The 12,500-nt window shown below is 49.2% G+C and overlaps 1 long non-coding RNA gene across 1 annotated transcript; it reads right to left on the bottom strand.

Annotated features, from left to right (window-relative positions):
• Positions 1–3,442: 3,442 nt before the first annotated feature.
• LOC111756105 (uncharacterized) lies at positions 3,443–8,714 on the bottom strand. Its single transcript, XR_010039937.1, has 3 exons — positions 8,624–8,714; positions 5,925–6,651; positions 3,443–5,796 (listed from the first exon to the last, which is right to left on the bottom strand). It is a non-coding gene; the product is annotated as an uncharacterized LOC111756105 (long non-coding RNA).
• Positions 8,715–12,500: the final 3,786 nt, after the last annotated feature.

The following is a 12,500-nucleotide window of genomic DNA, read 5'->3' on the forward strand; positions in this document are numbered from 1 at the left end:
GCGCACCGGGCCAGAAAAAGAAATCTAAGTCCCATCTCCGGCGTCCTCTCATAAAGACATTGAACCTAACCACTGAGTTTGACTGGGTTCTGTCTAGCTCCGTTTACATACAGAGTCATGGAAAGAATCAAGTTTGTGAACTGAGGCGCCGCTCTGGGGGTCAATTACGTCATGGTTACTTCAAAGTCCGACTCGACTTCCTGGCCATGTGAAAAACAGGTTCATGACCACTGTCCATGGCTGAGGTCATTTTCATTCAGCATGCTGCCACAACTTGGACTTTTCTTGATAAAGACAAAATCACCTCTTCTCATCCTTGAAGTTTATATGGTGTACAGCTGCAGCCATGGTGATACATAATCTCTTCTGTTTATTGAGAGTCCCTCGGAGGGATAGAAAGGGACCCAATGGGGTTGGAGCCTCAGGCTCTAGATCTGCACATGTGATTGAGGATGAGACAGGAAGTCGCAGGATTCGCAAAAAGATAAGGGAAAGTGAGGCTGTGGCCTTAAATAGGCCCTGCGGGGACAGAGAAGGTGGTCTGCAAACTTCTCTCCAGACCTGGAGCAGCGCTAGGTTAGAACTCTCTCTGCTTGGCTCTGGGCTCTGTCTTCCACATGCTGACGACGTCTCTGTGCACACAGGGGACATTTGAGGATGGTGACGGAGCCCCTGGGAGGTACACCTGGATGTGACCACTGCCTGGCCTCTCCCTGGGGCATCGCCCATCTGATCCTGTCCAGCAGCAGTCCTGTCCATCAGGACAGAGAACCCACTGCCCCTGGTGAGGATGGGCTGCTGGTGGCCCTGTACCCTGTCTCTTTCGTCACAGGGCTTTAACATGCAGTTAATCTATGCATGTGGTAACCAGAATTTGATGCCTTGGCAGATATTTTTCCTAGCTGGAATCCACTTGGTGAACAAAGATGTTCAGAATGAGTTTCAGGGAGAGAGTCTCCAAGAAAGAGGACCCTCAGAAAGGACTGTCCCTAGTGGAGGGTGCCGGGGTCAGCACACAGGCAGCCCCACAATGTCCCTGCCTCGGGGCTCAGGGTTGGCAGAATCCCTCCCACCAGCGCCCTGGTTCCCGAGGTCACTGGGTTTGTGTTTAGAGATGTGCACTCCATGCCTGTGATCCTGGTGAGTGAGAGGCAGAAACCAGGCTCAGGGAATTTGCAAGTTCTCCTTTGGTTCCTGTGTGCAGGTGAGCTGAACATGGATATGGGTTCCAGCACCACACAGGGAAACACAGACACACAGGACAGACACACGCACACTCACACTCACATGTGCACACACACACACAGGCACCCGGATGCACGCACACGGGCACACACAGAGGCTGCACTCATCCTTTACCTCTGGCAGGCAGGCAGGGGTACGCTGTCCCCAGGTGGACCCCAGCTTTGTCCCTGTGCACGCAAGCAGCTCTGAACCCCTGAGTCCTTGCCCGTGGAGTGAGGTGAGGCTGGATGATGCTTTCTCCTCAAGGCTGTCGGGAGGATTACACAGGACCAGTTCTGGAAATATTAGTACAACTAGTTGCTATAAATGTGGTAGAGAAGCTTACATTTGTGCTGGAATCTAAAATTCCTTTTCAACTTTACTGAAGTAAAACTGATAATAATAACTTCATATATTCTGGGTATATAGCTTGAAGGATTTTGTACATACACAATTTATAAAATGAGGGTACACTTAAGCCCTGAATATACCTCCGCCTCCCACGGCCCTCCCTGGCTCCTTCCTTCCTTCTCTCCTTTGTTCCTGGTGTCTTTATCAGCTGAGATCACCAGTTAGGTGGCTGCTGTGCCCGAGCTCTAGCCAGTGGAAAGGCAGCTCGGAAACCACAGCACCGAGGGAGGACCCCCAGCTCCCTCACCTGAGCTGGCACCCCTGTGGACTTCGGCTCTTCCCCAGGCAGCCAGAATTGTGCATCAGTGCAGGACCCGGAGGTGGCCAGGGCACCTCAACTGAAGGCAGCAGATCAGACCCGCGGGGCTGGCTCAGCACTGACGAAGCCAATGGGTGGTGAAGTGTGCTGGGAGCCAAGGGAGGGTTTTGAAGTGACTCTTGGCATTCGGGCTTTCACTGTGATACTTTCTGAAAAAAAAAAAAAGAGAGAGAGGGTGGCTGTTGGTACCTGGAGTCTGCCCCCTCCAGGCAGGGTGATTTATGTTAAATTTAATGTTCATATATTTTTCTTTAAAAATACGGTACCTTATGGGCAGGAATTAAAATGTTCACTGTGGCTTTTCACAAAGGAAAGAAACACGAGTTAGGAAACTGACCCTGGGGCCGAACCTCCTGCCTATAACCTTCTCAAGGCCTCGCCAGCCTACGAGGGTGCCGTGAACCTCAGGTTTATGCAGTGGGTAATCTGCCAGAACTGTGGAACACACCATGGGCTCAGACATCCACCATTTGCATATAAATAAAAAGCTCAGATCCACACGGCTGCAAAATTTCTATGTTTTTCATACAATTTTCACTAAATTAGCCTTTTAGAATATCTTTGACATGTAGATTGATTGTTTTTCTTCCTATTTCAACTAAGAAAATTAAATTTTTCCCCCACAGAAATAGCTACATGAGCTGATGGAAGTCAGTAGAAACGTTCCTTACTAAACACTGGGCAAACAGAGGACCCTGGGCTGAAGACCTGGCTCCCAGATGGTGCTGTCCATCCAGACCTGAGTCCATGGAGGGGCTCCCCACCCCTCAGATCCCAGCCAACCATCCACCAGGGACCCCCAAATCCCATGCTGAGCCTCTCCTCTGGTTAGCTCTCTAGGGATCTCTGGCTAGAAAACTTGTAGCGCAAGGCTGCTCCCCAGTGTGGGGCTCCCACTCCTGTTGTGGCCCTTAGCTCCTCGAGTCCGAGGCGGTCTCTGGGATGCTTCTTCACGTTCCCACACTGGTCTTCTGCCTGTGCTATAAACACTGTGGCTTTAACTAACACAAACATGCCTTCTTGCTCTTTGGCTTTGTGGGTCCAAAGCCAGGGGACATGTTCTGCCCTGCTGCCCTGAGCTCTTCTTTGCAGCCTGAGAGGGACCCACTTTTACTCCTACACATTGTTGGCAGGAACTAGTTCTTTGGAGTCACCGTGGGCAGTTGGCTGGACCTCTCTCAGCTCCCTACAGCACTGGGTCCCTCCTACTCTGATGTTGCTGTTTCTTCTGGCCCAAACTCAAGAACATTGCTGCGTTGGGGCGCGGTGACACTGATCCCTCACAGGAGGCTGAAGGTCCTGTCTCCGTCTTGGCATTGCAACCCTTAACTACATGTGCAGAGTTCCTTTTGTCACTGAATGTTTGTATTCCCAGATCCTGGAGACCAGGGCAGGGGTACTGGGTGGGCCCTCTCACACTGCCACAGACAGCTCAGCACTCAGGCCCTCCTTGGTCAGCGCCACATATGCCCAAGCACTTACATTCTGGATGCCATCCATCTAGCTCAGCTCCCAGCAGAGTTGTTTGCAGAAACCCAAGCCAGACTAGGAGGACCTCTTCTTTCACTGCCAGAGGCCCTGGACACCCTGGAGTTGCAGTCCCAAGGGGTGAGGAGACTGCGGGCTCTCAGTCCATCCTGCTACCATTCCTGGGGGTGCTGACTTCAGGGCACAGCTTCTACTCAGCAGCGATGATCTCTCGTCCTGTCAAGCAGTCTGGGGTCAGAGGCCTCTGCCAAAGGAACTGAGCCTCTCCTCTGGTTAGCTCTCTAGGGATCTCTGGCTAGAAAACTCCCCCTACCTGGGAAAGTGATCACCTGCACCCATTGGATGCGCTCAGGGACAGGAGACAAGTTAGGAGAAGCCATAAAACACATGCGTCTTCCACCTGGGAAGTGGCCCAGTTTTGCCTCTCTGGGAAAACCTGCCTGGCTGCACAGCTCTTTAGGAGCCACCACTGCGAGGGCAGAGCCAAGGTTTGTTCTTATGCAGCTCCTGAGCCACAGGGAGAGGACTGGCTTCCCAGGAAGTCAGCACAGGGGTGATTTTGCTGTGGAGTACAAGTGGCATCTCTATTCCTTTCTTGCCTTGCCTTAGGGACGCTTTACCATCTCTGACACCCGCCACATAGAGAGGTGAGGTTTGTTTTCAGTCCATGGTCCTCGGGCTTTGAGAAAGAAGGAAGGCCTGGTGGAAAGGCCTGGTGGAGGGACGCCGCTTGCATCATGGTGTCAGGAAGTGGAGACAGAGGAGAGGAGCCAGGGAGGGACAGCGCTGTCCCCCTTGGAGCAGCAAATCAGCTGCAGACCCCTCAGTCCTGTCACCCCTGTGGCCTGCTTCTCCAAGACCTACTCCCTCACAAGTGTCACGGAGAGCTTTGGTGGACACTGCCGAAGGTCAGGCAGGGCCAGGGAGCACTTCCACTCTCTGCATCCGCCACGTGAGTTACTATCCTGGCAGGATGCATGTAGGGGAAGGCACTTGTGTGGTGGGGAGATGCTGAGCCATGGTAGTGAAGTCGTGGGCTTCTTTCTAGGCTCTGGGCAGTTTCCCCCAAATAATTATTATACGGAATTTATGTTTATTGAAAATATAACTTAGAGATCCACGAATCACAGGTCCAGAGACATTTTCTTGGTATGGGAAATGCTGATGGCGCCATTCAGGTAGCACAGGAGGGAGCAGAGCTCCATCTGTGGCATCTCCGTGTGTGGAAGCCCTGCGGCAGAGCAGCCAGAGATTTAAATCGTGGTTATCTCAGCGCAGAGGAACTGAGAGCTTCTGCATCTTCTCAATTCCTTGTATCACATGCCCTTGCTCAAACAATGGACACATAGTGCTTCTGATTAGCAAGAATACATGCTCAGCTTTATACAAGGATGAAGGACGTCATGGGTGTCCACAGTTGGGGTTTGTATGGGGCCCCAGTGTGTGCCAAGCAGGACCCCTGGATCCAGCACCTCCGCCCCCACCAGGTCTCTTCTCCTCTGCGTCTCCACCCACCCCACTTTCCTCCTCTTCCTCTGAGGAACACAGCTCTCCTATTGAGTCGGCCCCATAAATCAGGAAAGAAAAGATATACAAAGCCCACAAACTGTGAAAATTGTTCCCCCCAGAAAAAGACACTCCGCTAACCCTGCAGGAGCCTGCATCACCACCCCCTGCTCCTCGATCCAAGCCTTGTGAGCTAAGTTTTATGGTCTGTAGGCTTCGGCAGATATGGCCTCTGGTTCCAGACTCCCCGACGCAGGTTAGGGCATTGACAGGTGCCTTCTAGGCTTGGTCTTGCTGAATGTGGGGTGTTTGGCTTGTTCCAGGAGCATGGCCCCTCTGGGAGCACAGGGCAGTGTGCTGAGCTAGCCAGGATGTTTCCCAGGCAGGGAGGACACCCAGTTTGACAAGAAGGGCTCCTTGGGCGCCCCTGGTGCAAGCTCGCCTGGTGTTCACCTAGGAGACATCGTGCAGAAGATGAAGATGCTAATTACACTCTATTCCATGCTGAGCTTAGCAGCAAGCTCTCAGCCCGCAAGGAGGGCGTCCCAGTTCCTCTGCGTCTCCCGTCTGTGATGATGCCTGTGTTCAATGCTGCCTGTGGCTAATGAGTTGAATCCAAAGAACATTAAGTCAGGACTCTCACACAAAAGCAAAACAAGTACTGGAAGACTCTAGAAGGACCAGCCTGCAGTGTTTGTCCAGCTGTTCCAGGTTCTTCCCCAGGTCCACACGCCTTGCCATGTGTGTGTGTCAGAGGCTGCATGGGATGCCGCTACGAGAAATTACTTTCCGTTGAGCAGAATGAATTCTGCCATGAATTATGCATCCACCCGTGGAAGCTACAAAACCTAAAAGAACAAATAAGCAAATGTCAATTCTGAGTTTTCCTCAAAGAGTGCTCTGACTTGAAGCACACTTTAGACAGAGACAGTGTTAAGCATTCTCTTAAATGTCAAAGAATGTGAAGTCTACACACCTGTAAATCCCTCACTCCTCTCTCTGTCTCTCGGTCTCTCTGTCTCTCTGTCTCTCTCTCTCATTCTTTCTGTCTCTCTCTCTCTCTCTCTCTTTCTCCCTGTCTCTCTCTGTGTCTCTCTCTCCCCCAGAACCCCATGTAGTATTCATGAAGCTCAGCATAAGTTAATGAGCTTGGAAAATCCAGTCATCTTCGTTCCATGAACTCTAAATGTGAAGCCTCATTTTGCCAGCCCTGACTTATGAGCTAAATTATTCCCCATCAGCAGCTCAGAACAAGGCTGAGAATTCATTTTATCCATAATGGGTTATCTAGGACTTGCTACAAATAATTATATTAAACTCATCTTCATGCGGAGCAGGGAGGAACTTAATTCTCAGTTCTCCATTCTGCTGGGCATACGGGAGTGGAAATGCTTCTCCATGTTGGAAAGATGTTTATGAACTTAGGCTGAGCAGTCAGGATGCCACGCACTATCTTCCTGATCTTGCTTTTTCTGATGCAAAGTTTCACTGACTTGAGCTCTGCTGGTCAGGAAAGTTGCCTGTGGGTCAGTGAGCTGCAGGGTTTCCCAGGGAAGCTCCATCCTGGAGGACAAACTGCTGGGCTCCACGTAGGCTGAGCTGACTGCACCTGTATCCATGCCCACCTAGCCAATTGCATCCTGTGGTTTTCTGTCCCAGGAGCAGCTGAACCTGTGGCCCTTCAGGGTCTTGCTGGGCAGAGCCTGGGGACAAGAAGGTGAGAACCAGGAATCAGGTTAAATCCCACACAGGGCAGCTTCCCTGTGATGAAGGTGACCAGTAAGCATATCTAAAAGGTGCCGACAAACTGAATTCAGTAAAGGAGAGGGCGTTTGCCTGGAGGAGCCTGTCTGCCCCTGATTCCTTTTCCTGGAAGGGCTGCAGGTTTATTTCTGTAGTTTAAACTACAGGGGTTAGAGCAGCATCCAGCTGTGTAGCTGCATCCACCATCATGGTGTGGAAGATAAATGTCACTTTTCTGGCCCTTTCCTGTCTATTTGTACTCAATGTATAACTCACTGCCAGGCCCCGCAATCACAGATAAGCTTTTTGTCCCTAAAAAAAGTTGTACCTCTGCCAGAGCCACTCCTAAGTGAGCTCTAAAGCAAGTAGCTTTTGGATCTGCCCTTCTTTAACACAGCGAAAAGGTACCCATGGTACCTTTGATACTTTTGAGTACTATTCCATTTTGCACACTGCAGTTATCAGGTGAGGGTCCCTTGAACAGTTCTCAGGCTTGGGTGATTACCCATAAAGCCACTGCAAAGGTCCACTCAGAGGTTTTGTTAGGATCACATATTTTCATTTTTTTAGGTGAATGTCTAAGTTGCCAGTGCTGGGCTACACGACGAGCATGTGTTGGGCTCTACCAGAAAACACCAAAGCATTTCCCAGAATGCCTGTGCTCTGCACACCTCAGCAGTTGCTGAAGCCCTGGCTGCCCCAGGTCCCCGGCACTTGGAGCTCTGAAGCAGGAGCAGTGAGCTTTGCTCTCCTCTCGTGACAAGGGGCTCATTTCATCTCCTAGCTGCATCTTTTTTTATCAAGATGTCTAGATATTTTGCCTGCTTTTATTAGGGATCTTATTTCCCTATTATTGGATGTTATGAGTTTTTAGTATGATAGGCATGTAAATCATTTCAAATATGCTTTGGGAAACAGATCCTCCCAGTCTAGGGTTTGCCTGTTCATGTTCTTCCTAAAGAAAGAAAAAAAGAGTTACAATGGATGTTTTTTTTTTTTCTCTTTTTTGGATCACACTTTTGGTACTTATCTCTGAAATATCTACCAACCTGAAGATCACAAAGACTTTGTTGTTAGGTTTTATATCTGAGCGATTAAATATGACTGTAAAATATGACTGTAAAAAAGATAAATATAAAATGAATGCAGAGACCATTTTCCTTGGAGGGTCCATGTCCTGTGTATTCATCTTTCCGGGGTGTGATGGGAGTTGTGATCTTGAGTGGGGCTACCAGGCATGGGTTTCCAGTGCTCTCTGGGTGACAGTGTTCCCTCTCCTGCCCAGCAGGGCCAGCATGTCCTTCTCATGTCCCCTGTCCATTTGCATCATCCTCTCAAGCTCACATGTGGCCAGCATCCTTCTGGGCCAAAGTCACAGTATTGCAAATTATCCTGCTGGGCTCTCTGCTGTTGATTTGCAACATAAAGCTGGCTAAAAGCCCCCAACAATAGGCATGCCACAGCCTCTATATTCGATTGCTTTGTAATTTCCTTTTTAAGATTAATCAGTCCATTGCCCTTTGTCTCAGTCTCTGGGCATGAGCAAAATGCAGACAAACTTTCTGCCAAGCCATAACACACATCATGGGGAGTCCAACAACCAATGCCGTCCTTCTTCCCTGCAGAAACCTCCCAAGCCTGGTCTTTACCATCAGGCTTTCTATCAGCCTTCTGGTCTCCTGAGCTCTGACCAGAATCTCCTCTACAGAACAGCCTATGCTGCTCCAGCTTTATGCATCCAGGAGACATGTCCAAATCTTTCCAAACCCTGCCCACAAGCCATTTCCAAAGCCTCTTGAAAAACATGGCCAGGTATAGCACAGCAAATGACCCCACTCCTCGGTACCAAATTCTGTCTTAGTTACTTTTTACTCCTCACTGAGACAAAATACCTAAAGCCCAAAGTTGAGAAAGGAAAGGTTTATTTCTTACAGTTTTTGGAGGTTTCAGTCCATACTCAGTTGGCTCCAAGGCAGGCTGGCATGGTGGGGCCACAGTTCATGGTGGCTGCAAACAGCAAGGCTGAAATCAGCAAAAGAGCAAGCACCTTCTTCCTGCCATTACATCACATCCTGGCTCCACCCCGATGTGGGTGGAGCACTCACACCATCAATCCAAGCACTAGACAATGAACCATCACAAATGCACAATGCAAACTCATGAGGCCTGGGACCACAGACATAAACCATGACAGGAAGGATTCTGCCATTATTTCTGTTAACAGGTTTTTTATGTAGTTGCTGCTGTCTCCTGTGTTTTCCTTGGCTCCCTTCATTATTATCTTTCTCTTTGTATCATCTCGCATCTGTGTGGTTGATTTGTCGTGGTCCCTTGCCAATTTTAAGTAATCTTTCTTTCCATCATCACTGCCTGCTGCTCTGTCTTGCAGATGGGCCGTTTTTCCTCATATAGCTCACTGTGCTGCCTGTAATTTCAATAGAGCTCTTAATCTCCTAGATATCAGTACATTCTCTGGATTCCCCTTGTTTCTTATGTTGGACATGCACGGCTTCCGTCGTTTCCCTAAGCTCCTCTACTCTTTAATCTATGTCTCCTCTAGATTCACCAATCACGCCCTTCATTATGGCCACCATCTCTGAGGTTATCTGAGAAACTGCTTCCTATTTGATTTTTCCAGAACCTCATTCATCTGCTTTGTCACTTCCACTATTACGGTGTCACAGAGTCCAGGAGGGTGGCTTTTGGATTGTTCTCCTCATTGTCCCCGGGTTTGCCTTTGGTGAGCTGGAAGTCTGGGGCTGCATCTTGCTTCTGTGTCTGTTCATTTTCTATTTTTCAGCTTAATTGCTGCACTGATGTTTGTAAATGATTTGTGGAAGGTGTGTTTATTGCTAGCACTGAGAACCTTTAGGAACTGACTACTTCTCTGAGACCTCTTTCGGGTGTAGCTGGCTCTTGGCCTCTGAGTCTGTTGCAAGCTCCCACCTCGTCAGCTGATGGGGGAGGAGGAGTGGCTGCCCACTGGCCCAGCCCCTGGTTCTCAGGCCCTGGCCTGTAGTACTGTCTATGACCCTCAGGCTGTCTCAGTCTCGGCACACCAGGAAGGAAGACTGACTAGAGCAATTGTGTCGACTTGGCTGAAATAGTGCCGTAAGTAATAACGATGGCATCAAGCACCCTAAAAACGACAACCTGTGGTGACTGTTAATTTTCCATCTCTAACCATGTCCACGGGATTTGGAGTTATATAACCAAACCTAAGACAAACCAGCAGATCGTGTACAGTAAATATTCCTCAATATGGTCATTTCACACTCCAGGGAGAAAACTTAAAAAGAACTAGGAGGGAAATAGAGAAATAGAAGGAGGGAAGCTGGTTAGAAGCCAGGCTGGAGCACAGCGGAAGATTATTCAAGCTTTGGGAACAGGTGAAGAAGACGGGAGGGAAAGAAAGAAGAAACCAGAACAGAACAAAACAAACATCTAGAAACCATGTTCTCAGCTGTAAAAAATAAGAAAAATCAAAAAATGCACAGAGAGCAAAACATTTTACAACTAAAAAGCAAAAAAATTTTTACAACTAAAAAGTTGATTTTTACAACTAAAAAGTTTAAAAAGCAGAAAAAGTACCCACTTCTGTGTATGCCTATGATGTCACTGGTAGACAGAGTGGACAGACAGAGCCCAGAACCGTGATGGTGGGTCCCGGAAAGCCGCAGTAGAATTATGGAGCTTGTGCATAATCCCAGCACAACTGACCTTTAGTTCCACTGAAGTCCAGGCTGCCTCTGTTGTCCAGCTGTGAGGCTGGAACCCAAGTTTTTCATCCCTAAACCCTGAGTGCCTCCTGCCAACCTGGACTTGGCTCGCTGAGCCCCTGCTGGCTTGGCAGGTACCCCTCACCCTGACACTTGGAGCTGCTGGACAGAGCCAGCCCGCAGTGCTCTGCATGCTGACTTCTGTTGGCCCCTTCCAAGATGGCAACCAGCCCATCGGCCTTCCCTGGGGAGTGTCTGAACCCGAATAACTGAGCGGCTACTGCAGTCCACAGTGCCCACTGCTCCACCCCACAGGTGCATTTCTCCCTGGTGGTTTCCGGAGACTCCAATAGTCACCTTGCTTCTGTAGGTCTAAGCTGCTCTACCCACAACTCCAGCCGGTGAAAGGAAGAAAGCACCACCTGCCACCTCCATTCCCGCACTGAAGTTGCTCTCTCCACTGTCCCTATGGGCTCTAATTCTCATTCAGATCCTGGCTGGGTCCCAGGGACCCACTCCTTTCTCCCCTCCTCTTCCTCATCTTGCTATGCTCCATCATCTGAATTCCAAATGCCAGAGAGGGTCTTCTCACCACTCCGCCGCCTCCCTGGAGGTCTGGTGTAAATAATTTCAAAAGCAAAATGAAAGATGGATGGCAGGAAACAGGACAGTAGGCCTTATGCGATGAGGCGGGGTCCCAGGATGGAGGGAGAGAAGCGGAAGGTGACGGAAAGAAAATGATTAAAGTGAAACATGGGCGTGCACCAAACCCTTGGAGTGAACACATTGCTCACCATGTACTAACAATAAAGAAGGCCGGCCAGTGGGCTGGGCCACCCTCGTGTCTGGGCCTCACGGGTCCACCTGCCGGAGGAGGACCACAGTCCTTGTGCCTTCTTCCCTACCTGGACAATGGAGACTGACCCTCCTGTTTTCCCAATAGATTGCATGGCCAGGAAATAATACTCAGTCCTTTGGAATGATGCTCCCCAAAGGAATGCATGCAGCTGTTTGTGCCCAGGGTCGCAGCCTTGCTTCTTACAAGAAAGAGCCACGTCATCTGGGTCACGGAGGAAGCTGCGGCTGGATTATCTGTGACCACAGGTCAGGAGCCCTCTGTTGTGAAAATAGTCTTTTCTATTAGGGAATATAAAGCCTTCCTCACTCTGTGGTGTCAGGTTATAGGGGAGCCACAGAAGAAGTTTATCCAGCAAAAATGTCTTGGACTAGTTTAAGGAAGGAGTGATCAGTGCTTAAGTCAGTCTTTATTCTGGTTTTCCTGCTGGTGCAGCTGTCACCAACCACATTTAGACAACAGAAGAGGACAGACAGCTTTGGGGGACCCTAGTTATTATCTGGAGCAAAGTTCTGTGGACTGTTTTGAGCTGTGCTTTTGGCAAATAGCCACATGATGTTTGTGGCTGAAGGGAATAAAGATGGGGCAGACTTGGGATTCCTGCAGGAGCTGAGCAAACTTTGGTCCAGCAGTGAGCCCAGGAAGCAGCTGGAATCGGGGACAGCAGGGTGGGAAACCCCAGCTGCACACACTGGTGGTGCCTGGGGGCCCAAGGGACAGGGGCCACCCAGGAGCTAGCTTAGAGTGTGGGTAGCACACGGACAAGAGTGGGGGCAGCTTGGCCACTGGGCCCTCCTGCTCCATCCATGACTTCTATGCAAAGTGGGAAGATATCAAAAAGCTATTACAAAATAAATGGACAAGTCAATGGGGCCTAACCATGCAGTTAAAATGCTTCTGGGTTAGGCTCTGGTTTTGAACAGCAGAGGCTGTGAGGCAAATGTGCAGGGGTTTAGACAGAGGAATTAAATAAAAGCAGCACTGCCATGGACGGGAAGTGATGCTGCTTCTGTAGAATGCTTGTTAACAAGAAGACAACTAAAGACTAAGTTTTTCTTTTTTTTTTCTTTTTTTTTTATTTTATTTAAGGAGAAAAGAAAAAAAAAAGCAGAGAGAGGGTACAAGTTATACAGATTTGCAGAAAAAAAATGAACAGTAGGAAATCACTAGTTAATGGACTACATACTGTCATCTTAGAAATAATTGTTCAAGTCACAAAATTAAAGCTTGTAAA

The sequence above is a fragment of the Cavia porcellus genome, unplaced genomic scaffold, assembly GCF_034190915.1.
Source record: "Cavia porcellus strain 051 isolate PalLab524CR breed Dunkin Hartley unplaced genomic scaffold, mCavPor4.1 scaffold_16, whole genome shotgun sequence".
Lineage (NCBI taxonomy): Eukaryota > Metazoa > Chordata > Mammalia > Rodentia > Caviidae > Cavia > Cavia porcellus.